This window comes from Oncorhynchus gorbuscha, unplaced genomic scaffold (genome assembly GCF_021184085.1).
Source record: "Oncorhynchus gorbuscha isolate QuinsamMale2020 ecotype Even-year unplaced genomic scaffold, OgorEven_v1.0 Un_scaffold_4031, whole genome shotgun sequence".
Taxonomy (NCBI): domain Eukaryota; kingdom Metazoa; phylum Chordata; class Actinopteri; order Salmoniformes; family Salmonidae; genus Oncorhynchus; species Oncorhynchus gorbuscha.
The window spans coordinates 1-7,954 of NW_025748145.1; the positions used below are offsets into that span (position 1 = coordinate 1).

The window sequence follows — 7,954 nt, forward strand, 5'->3', positions numbered from 1 at the left end:
GCTACTACTGTCCCCCCAGGCAGACGGAGGAGGGGGGAGGGGCTTAGAGAAACTAGAGGAAGATGTAGCTCTGGTCCAAGGCGTTACTACCTCCCTATAATGGAGGGGGGTGACAGGGTAGATCACTGACCCAGGAACAGATACTACCTCTCTATAATGGAGGGGGGTGACAGGGTAGATCACTGACCCAGGAACAGATACTACCTCTCTATAATGGAGGGGGGTGACAGGGTAGATCACTGACCCAGGAACAGATACTACCTCTCTATAATGGAGGGGGGTGACAGGGTAGATCACTGACCCAGGAACAGATACTACCTCCCTATAATGGTTCAGGGTGACAGGGTAGATCACTGACCCAGGAACAGATACTACCTCCCTATAATGGAGGGGGGTGACAGGGTAGATCACTGACCCAGGAACAGATACTACCTCCCTATAATGGAGGGGGGTGACAGGGTAGATCACTGACCCAGGAACAGATACTACCTCTCTATAATGGAGGGGGGTGACAGGGTAGATCACTGACCCAGGAACAGATACTACCTCCCTATAATGGAGGGGGTGACAGGGTGAATCCACTGACCCAGGAACAGATACTACCTCCCTATAATGGAGGGGGGTGACAGGGTAGATCACTGACCCAGGAACAGATACTACCTCTCTATAATGGAGGGGGTGACAGGGTAGATCACTGACCCAGGAACAGATACTACCTCCCTATAATGGAGGGGTGACAGGGTAGATCACTGACCCAGGAACAGATACTACCTCCCTATAATGGAGGGGGTGACAGGGTAGATCACTGACCCAGGAACAGATACTACCTCCCTATAATGGAGGGGGTGACAGGGTAGATCACTGACCCAGGAACAGATACTACTCCCTATAATGGAGGGGGTGACAGGGTAGATCACTGACCCAGGAACAGATACTACCTCTCTATAATGGAGGGGTGACAGGGTAGATCGCTGACCCAGGAACAGATACTACCTCCCCTATAATGGAGGAGGGGGTGACAGGGTAGATCACTGACCCAGGAACAGATACTACCTCTCTATAATGGGGGGGTGACAGGGTAGATCACTGACCCAGGAACAGATACTACCTCCCTATAATGGAGGGGGTGACAGGGGTAGATCACTGACCCAGGAACAGATACTACCTCTCTATAATGGAGGGTGACAGGGTAGATCACTGACCCAGGAACAGATACTACCTCTCTATAATGGAGGGTGACAGGGTAGATCACTGACCCAGGAACAGATACTACCTCTCTATAATGGAGGGGTGACAGGGTAGATCACTGACCCAGGAACAGATACTACCTCTCTATAATGGAGGGGGGTTGGGGATACACAATGAAAAATAAGGTCTTGGACTAGTCACTACAGAAACACTGTTTACGTAGCAACAGGGGGGCAGCGTAGCAACAGGGGGGGCAGCGTAGCAACAGGGGGGTGGTAACGTAGCAAACAACAGAACTTCCCACAGTCTTAATGTATCCCCCGCCCCATGTCCTCAGGCCAGTCTCTGATTGGCTGACAGCCTCGTGGCGTGTTCCATCCATCTGAGCATGCAGGGGGGGCGGGTTTAACAGACTGACGATCCAACGCCCTCACACACACACACACACACACACACACACACACACTCTCGTTCTCTGAGCCCATCCAGTCCGGTGTTCAGTGACGCCGCATCTTGACCTTGCGTGACACGTCGCCGTCTTGGCTCCGTCTCCGGTAGTTCTCGGAGCTGTTGCTACGGCGATGAAGGCGGGACGAAGAGGAGGAGTGACGATTCTCCTCCTTATCCATCTCCAGAACCCTCGGTCTGACAGAGAGAGAAGAAGAGTTATGGGGGGAGGGGCTCTAGTCCTGTATCTCAGGTAGGAGGAGTTAGGGGAGGGGCTCTGGTCCTGTATCTCAGGTAGGAGGAGTTAGGGAGGGCTCTGGTCCTGTATCTCAGGTAGGAGGAGTTAGGGGAGGGGCTCTGGTCCTGTATCTCAGGTAGGAGGAGTTAGGGGGAGGGGCTCTGGTCCTGTATCTCAGGTAGGAGGAGTTGGGAGGGGCTCTGGTCCTGTATCTCAGGTAGGAGGAGTTAGGGGAGGGGCTCTAGTCCTGTATCTCAGGTAGGAGGAGTTAGGGGAGGGGCTCTAGTCCTGTATCTCAGGTAGGAGGAGTTAGGGGGAGGGGCTCTGGTCCTGTGTGTGACTACCTGTATCTCAGGTAGGAGGAGTTAGGGGGGAGGGGCTCTGGTCCTGTGTGTGACTACCTGTATCTCAGGTAGGAGGAGTTAGGGGAGGGGCTCTGGTCCTGTATCTCAGGGAGGAGGAGTTGGGGAGGGGCTCTGGTCCTGTATCTCAGGTAGGAGGAGTTAGGGGAGGGGCTCTGGTCCTGTATCTCAGGTAGGAGGAGTTAGGGGAGGGGCTCTGGTCCTGCGTGATACCTGTATCTCAGGTAGGGAGGAGTTAGGGGAGGGGCTCTAGTCCTGTATCTCAGGTAGGAGGAGTTAGGGGAGGGGCTCTGGTCCTGTATCTCAGGTAGGAGGAGTTAGGGGAGGGGCTCTGGTCCTGTGTGTGACTACCTGTCTCAGGTAGGAGGAGTTAGTTGAGGGGCTCTGGTCCTGTATCTCAGGTAGGAGGAGTTAGGGGAGGGGCTCTGGTCCTGTGTGTGAGTGTATGTCTCCCAGTGTGTGAGTACCTGTATCTCAGGTAGGAGGAGTTAGGGGAGGGGCTCTAGTCCTGTATCTCAGGTAGGAGGAGTTAGGGGAGGGGCTCTGGTCCTGTATCTCAGGTAGGAGTTAGGGGAGGGGGCTCTGGTCCTGTGTCTCAGGTAGGAGTTAGGGGAGGGGCTCTGGTCCTGTATCTCAGGTAGGAGGAGTTAGGGGAGAGGCTCTGGTCCAGTGTGTGACTACCTGTATCTCAGGTAGGAGGAGTTAGGGGAGGGGCTCTAGTCCTGTATCTCAGGTAGGAGGAGTTAGGGGAGGGGCTCTGGTCCTGTATCTCAGGTAGGAGGAGTTAGGGGAGGGGCTCTAGTCCTGTATCTCAGGTAGGAGGAGTTAGGGGAGGGAGGAGTTATGGGAGGGGCTCTAGTCCTGTATCTCAGGTAGGAGGAGTTAGGGAGGGGCTCTGGTCCTGTATCTCAGGTAGGAGGAGTTAGGGGAGGGGCTCTAGTCCTGTATCTCAGGTAGGAGGAGTTAGGGAGGGCTCTGGTCCTGTATCTCAGGTAGGAGGAGTTAGGGGAGGGGCTCTGGTCCTGTATCTCAGGTAGGAGGAGTTAGGGGAGAGGCTCTGGTCAGTGTGTGACTACCTGTATCTCAGGTAGGAGGAGTTAGGGGGAGGGGCTCTAGTCCTGTATCTCAGGTAGGAGGAGTTAGGGGAGGGGCTCTGGTCCAGTGTGTGACTACCTGTATCTCAGGTAGGAGGAGTTAGGGAGGGGCTCTAGTCCTGTATCTCAGGTAGGAGGAGTTAGGGGAGGGGCTCTGGTCCTGTATCTCAGGTAGGAGGAGTTAGGGAGGGGCTCTGGTCCTGTGTGTGAGTACCTGTGTGCAGCGTCTGGGTCAGCTCTGCGGTGAGAGCGTTTGGCCTTCAGAGGGCGTGTCTCTCAGGGGGAGGGGTTAGGGGAGGGGGCTCTGGTCTACACGGGGAGCATCTGGTCTCGTCCTACACACACACACACACACACACACACACACACACACACACACACACACACACACACACACACACACACACACACACACACACACACACACACACACACACACACACACACACACACAGAGAGAGAGTTAGTGCAATAGCCTGACGCCACAGTCAACTGGCTAACTCTTGGTTGTCATGGTGACAGACATACTTCCTGAGGATGATGACGGCTCGTCTCTCCTTGATGTCCTGGGGGCGGATACAGTGGGTGATGTCATCAGCCGCGTAGCCACTGAGAGGAGAGAGAACACTATGACATCACACCTCTCCCTCTCACACTCTCTCTCTCTCTCTCCACCTCCCTCGCCTACCTGAGGACAGTAACACTTCCTCTCCTGACAGGAAGCTCCAGGACGGGCTCGGACACTCTGATTGGTTTAAACTGGAAGCGGCAGCCGAAGCAGAGGGCCGAGTCTGAGAAGAAGGACACGGATACGATTGGCCGGGCGAAGATGTGGAGCGGGTCGACATGTGACACGATGCAGCCGCCTGGTTGGTAGTCGTTGATCACCGCTGAGTTCACAAAACCTACAGGACAAAAACAACATCAACAACAGGCTTTTCCTGGAGACAGGAAGTGGGCTGGAGACAGGAAGTGGGCTGGAGACAGGAAGTGGGCTGGAGACAGGAAGTGGGCTGGAGACAGGAAGTGGGCTGGAGACAGGAAGTGGGCTGGAGCACGTTAAGGTCAAATCTGAGACAGGAAGTGGGCTGGGGTAACGAGCAGGATGTTAGAGGTTAAAAGTTATTACCTTCAGGTACGACCCCGCTGGCGACCAGTTTAGTGATGACGAGGTCATGAACCCAGGTCGGGATGTCGTCCACCTCTCCTTTAGGATACAATCTCTCCTGACCAGGTCCTCTCTTCTCCAGCTGGGCCCCGTATGTATAGCCCTGGAAGACGAGACGAGGTGAGAGAGAGGGAGGAAGAGAGGGGTTTAGAGACAGAGAGAGGGAGGAAGAGAGGGGTTTAGAGACAGAGAGAGGGAGGAAGAGAGGGGTTTAGAGACAGAGATAGGGAGGAAGAGAGGGGTTTAGAGACAGAGAGAGGGAGGAAGAGAGGGGTTTAGAGACAGATATAGGGAGGAAGAGAGGGGTTTAGAGACAGAGCAAAAGAGAGGCGAGGAGAGGAAGATGGGGGTAGAGACAGAGAGGAAGATGGGGGGTAGAGACAGAGAGGTGATGGGGGGGTAGAGACCAAGAGAGGAACAACAGGTGCGTGACCTCACCTCTCCAAAGAAATATTTGTTTCGTAGCGGTGCCCGATCTACGGTGTGTTCCCGGTAAAGCCCCGCTTCTCCGTTAGCAACCACCTCATTTATCTTGCCCTCAATGACATCACAGTCCTCTTTAGAGAAGACCTCTACCTGAACAATGCCACTCTGGACACGCCTCGCCTCCTGGAGGGAGATGGAGAGAGATGGAGGGAGGGAGAGATGGAGAGAGATGGAGAGAGAGATGGAGAGAGAGATGGAGAGAGATGGAGAGAGAGATGGAGAGATGGAGAGAGAGATGGAGAGAGAGATGGAGAGGGAGAGATGGAGAGAGAGATGGAGAGAGAGAGATGGAGAGAGATGGAGAGAGAGATGGAGAGAGAGAGAGAGATGGAGGGAGAGATGGAGAGAGAGAGAGAGATGGAGGGAGAGAGATGGAGAGAGAGGAAGAGAGATGGAGAGAGAGAGAGAGAGAGAGAGAGAAAGTGGGGGAAAAGACAGAAATATTGATTCATACTTTGAATTGGATTCATCTCAGAGAAGTTCAGTGTCAACAGCAGGGTCATCATACCTGCTCACGGGACTCCACAGGCTGGACATCATCCTCGGAGGAATCTCGGTGCTTCCGCTTCCGGCCCTTCCCGTTACTACTACCTCCGTCGGTAACTTTAACTTTCCTATTTTTGTAACTGTCGTCCTTATCGGTAACTCTGTTTTTGTAATTGTCCCGGTGAGGAGTCATGGACGTCAGCTTTTCCCGCAGGTCGGAGAAACCACTGGCTGACATGTTTTTATTTGATATATATATAATATATAAATATAAAATGTAGGAGTTGGTTGTATTATAGTTATTTCACTTCCATAATTGTCCGTTTGTAGACGCGGGGACCGGGAGGCTCCCGGTGACCGTCCTCACGGTATGTTGTGATGTGGCTAACAACTTTAGCTCACTTAAAACGGGTTGTTTTCCCAACAAAATAAAAAAAGTCGACGATTCAAAGTAGTAAATGTATACTAATTTTAACGAGTTAAATGACACGGAATGAATCTGCGTCTATTAGTTTAGTCGTTGCGTTATTCCCGTCCTGTTATTTTGACTATTTTCGTGTGAATACGGGCTAGATAGTTGGCATGGCTAACTGGTTAGCAACCAGGTTCAGCAACAGCCGGAAGTGACGAGGCAAAATCGGTTAAAAAATTATTATTTAAAAAAAATAATATTCTTACGGTCTTATCTTGTCCATATGATTTTTACATTTTTTAACGGAAGCTTTTTTATTTATTTTAAAAAAATCGTTATTATATACTTAAAACTCGTTAAAAAAATATTTATTTTTAAATAATATTCTTACGGTCTTGTCTTGTCCATATGATTTTTAACGGAAGCTTTTTTTTATTTTTTATTTTTAAATCGTTATTATATAAGTAAAACTCGTTTAAAAATATTTTTTATTTAAAACAACAGCTCTAGTTATGAGCACCACGCATTTCTCATTCCTCTGAGACCCGGGAGGGTTGAACCAACTACAGACTCGGGGGACTTTCTTCCTGGCGGATCGCGTCCAACTGTTAGGTGTGTTTTTATACAGCGCCACCTACCGGACTGGAGTGAGGGGCAGTTCACCGACGTGGTCGGTCTTTTTATTTTATTTCTTATTTTATTTCACCTTTTATTTAACCAGAACAAGTTCTCATTTACAACTGACCAAGATAAAGCAAAGCAGTTCGACACATATATAACAACATGGAGTAAAACAAAACATACAGTCAATAATACAGTAGAAAAATAAGTCTATATAGGATGTGAGCAAATGAGGCGAGATAAGGGAGGTGAAGAGGCAAAAAAAGATCTACATTCAATTCTCTTCATTAGTCTTGTTCCTCTAAGAAATAAATTAAATAGAGCCCCTTGACATCACCGTCTACACTCATTTAAAAAAAGCCACATTCCCCCATTCCCACAGGATGGGACACCTCCCCCTCAACACATATACATATATATACCCCATTCCCATTCCCACAGGATGGGACACCTCCCCCTCAACACATATACATATATATACCCCATTCCCATTCCCACAGGATGGGACACCTCCCCCTCAACACATATACATATATATACCCCATTCCCATTCCCATAGGATGGGACACCTCCCCCTCAACACATATACATATATATACCCCATTCCCACACACTTTGACCCCTGTCTGCTCGTTTCACCATGCCACCGGTCTGATAGGACGGGACACCTCCCCCTCAACACACTAACTCTTCCGAAGTCCTCTAGAGCATCACCAGCCTGTCTTCCCTACTCTCTCTCCTGGTCTTCTAGAGCATCAACAGCCTGTGTTCCCTCCTCTCTCTCCTGGTCTTCTAGAGCATCAACAGCCTGTCTTCCCTCCTCTCTCTCCTGGTCTTCTAGAGCATCAACAGCCTGTCTTCCCTCCTCTCTCTCCTGGTCTTCTAGAGCATCAACAGCCTGTCTGTCCTCCTCTCTCTCCTGGTCTTCTAGAGCATCAACAGCCTGTCTCCCCTCCTCTCTCTCCTGGTCTTCTAGAGCATCAACAGCCTGTCTACCCCCCTCTCTCTCCTGGTCTTCTAGAGCATCAACAGCCTGTCTTCCTCCTCTCTCCGTCTCTGATCCAGGACCCAGTAAAGGTTGCATCTCCATCATTTCAACTCTGTTACTCCCAGACTCATCTGTTGAAAGAAAATATATTAATAACCTGACCAGTAATTACACATTAGACTCATAAAGCCTGAGGTCTTCTCTCCCTGAGGACTACAACATTAATAACCTGACCAGTAATTACACATTAGACTCATAAAGCCTGAGGTGTTCTCTCCCTGAGGACAACAACATTAATAACCTGACCAGTAGTTACACATTAGACAAATAAAGTCTGAGGTCTTCTACATTAATAACCTGACCAGTAATTACACATTAGACTCATAAAGCCTGAGGTCTTCTCTCCCTGAGGACAACAACATTAATAACCTGACCAGTAATTACACATTAGACTCATAAAGCCT

The 7,954-nt window shown here is 50.3% G+C and overlaps 1 pseudogene; it reads right to left on the reverse strand.

Annotated features, from left to right (window-relative positions):
• Positions 1–1,532: 1,532 nt before the first annotated feature.
• On the reverse strand, positions 1,533–6,099 carry LOC124028323 (annotated as a pseudogene).
• Between the last annotated feature and the right edge of the window lie 1,855 nt (positions 6,100–7,954).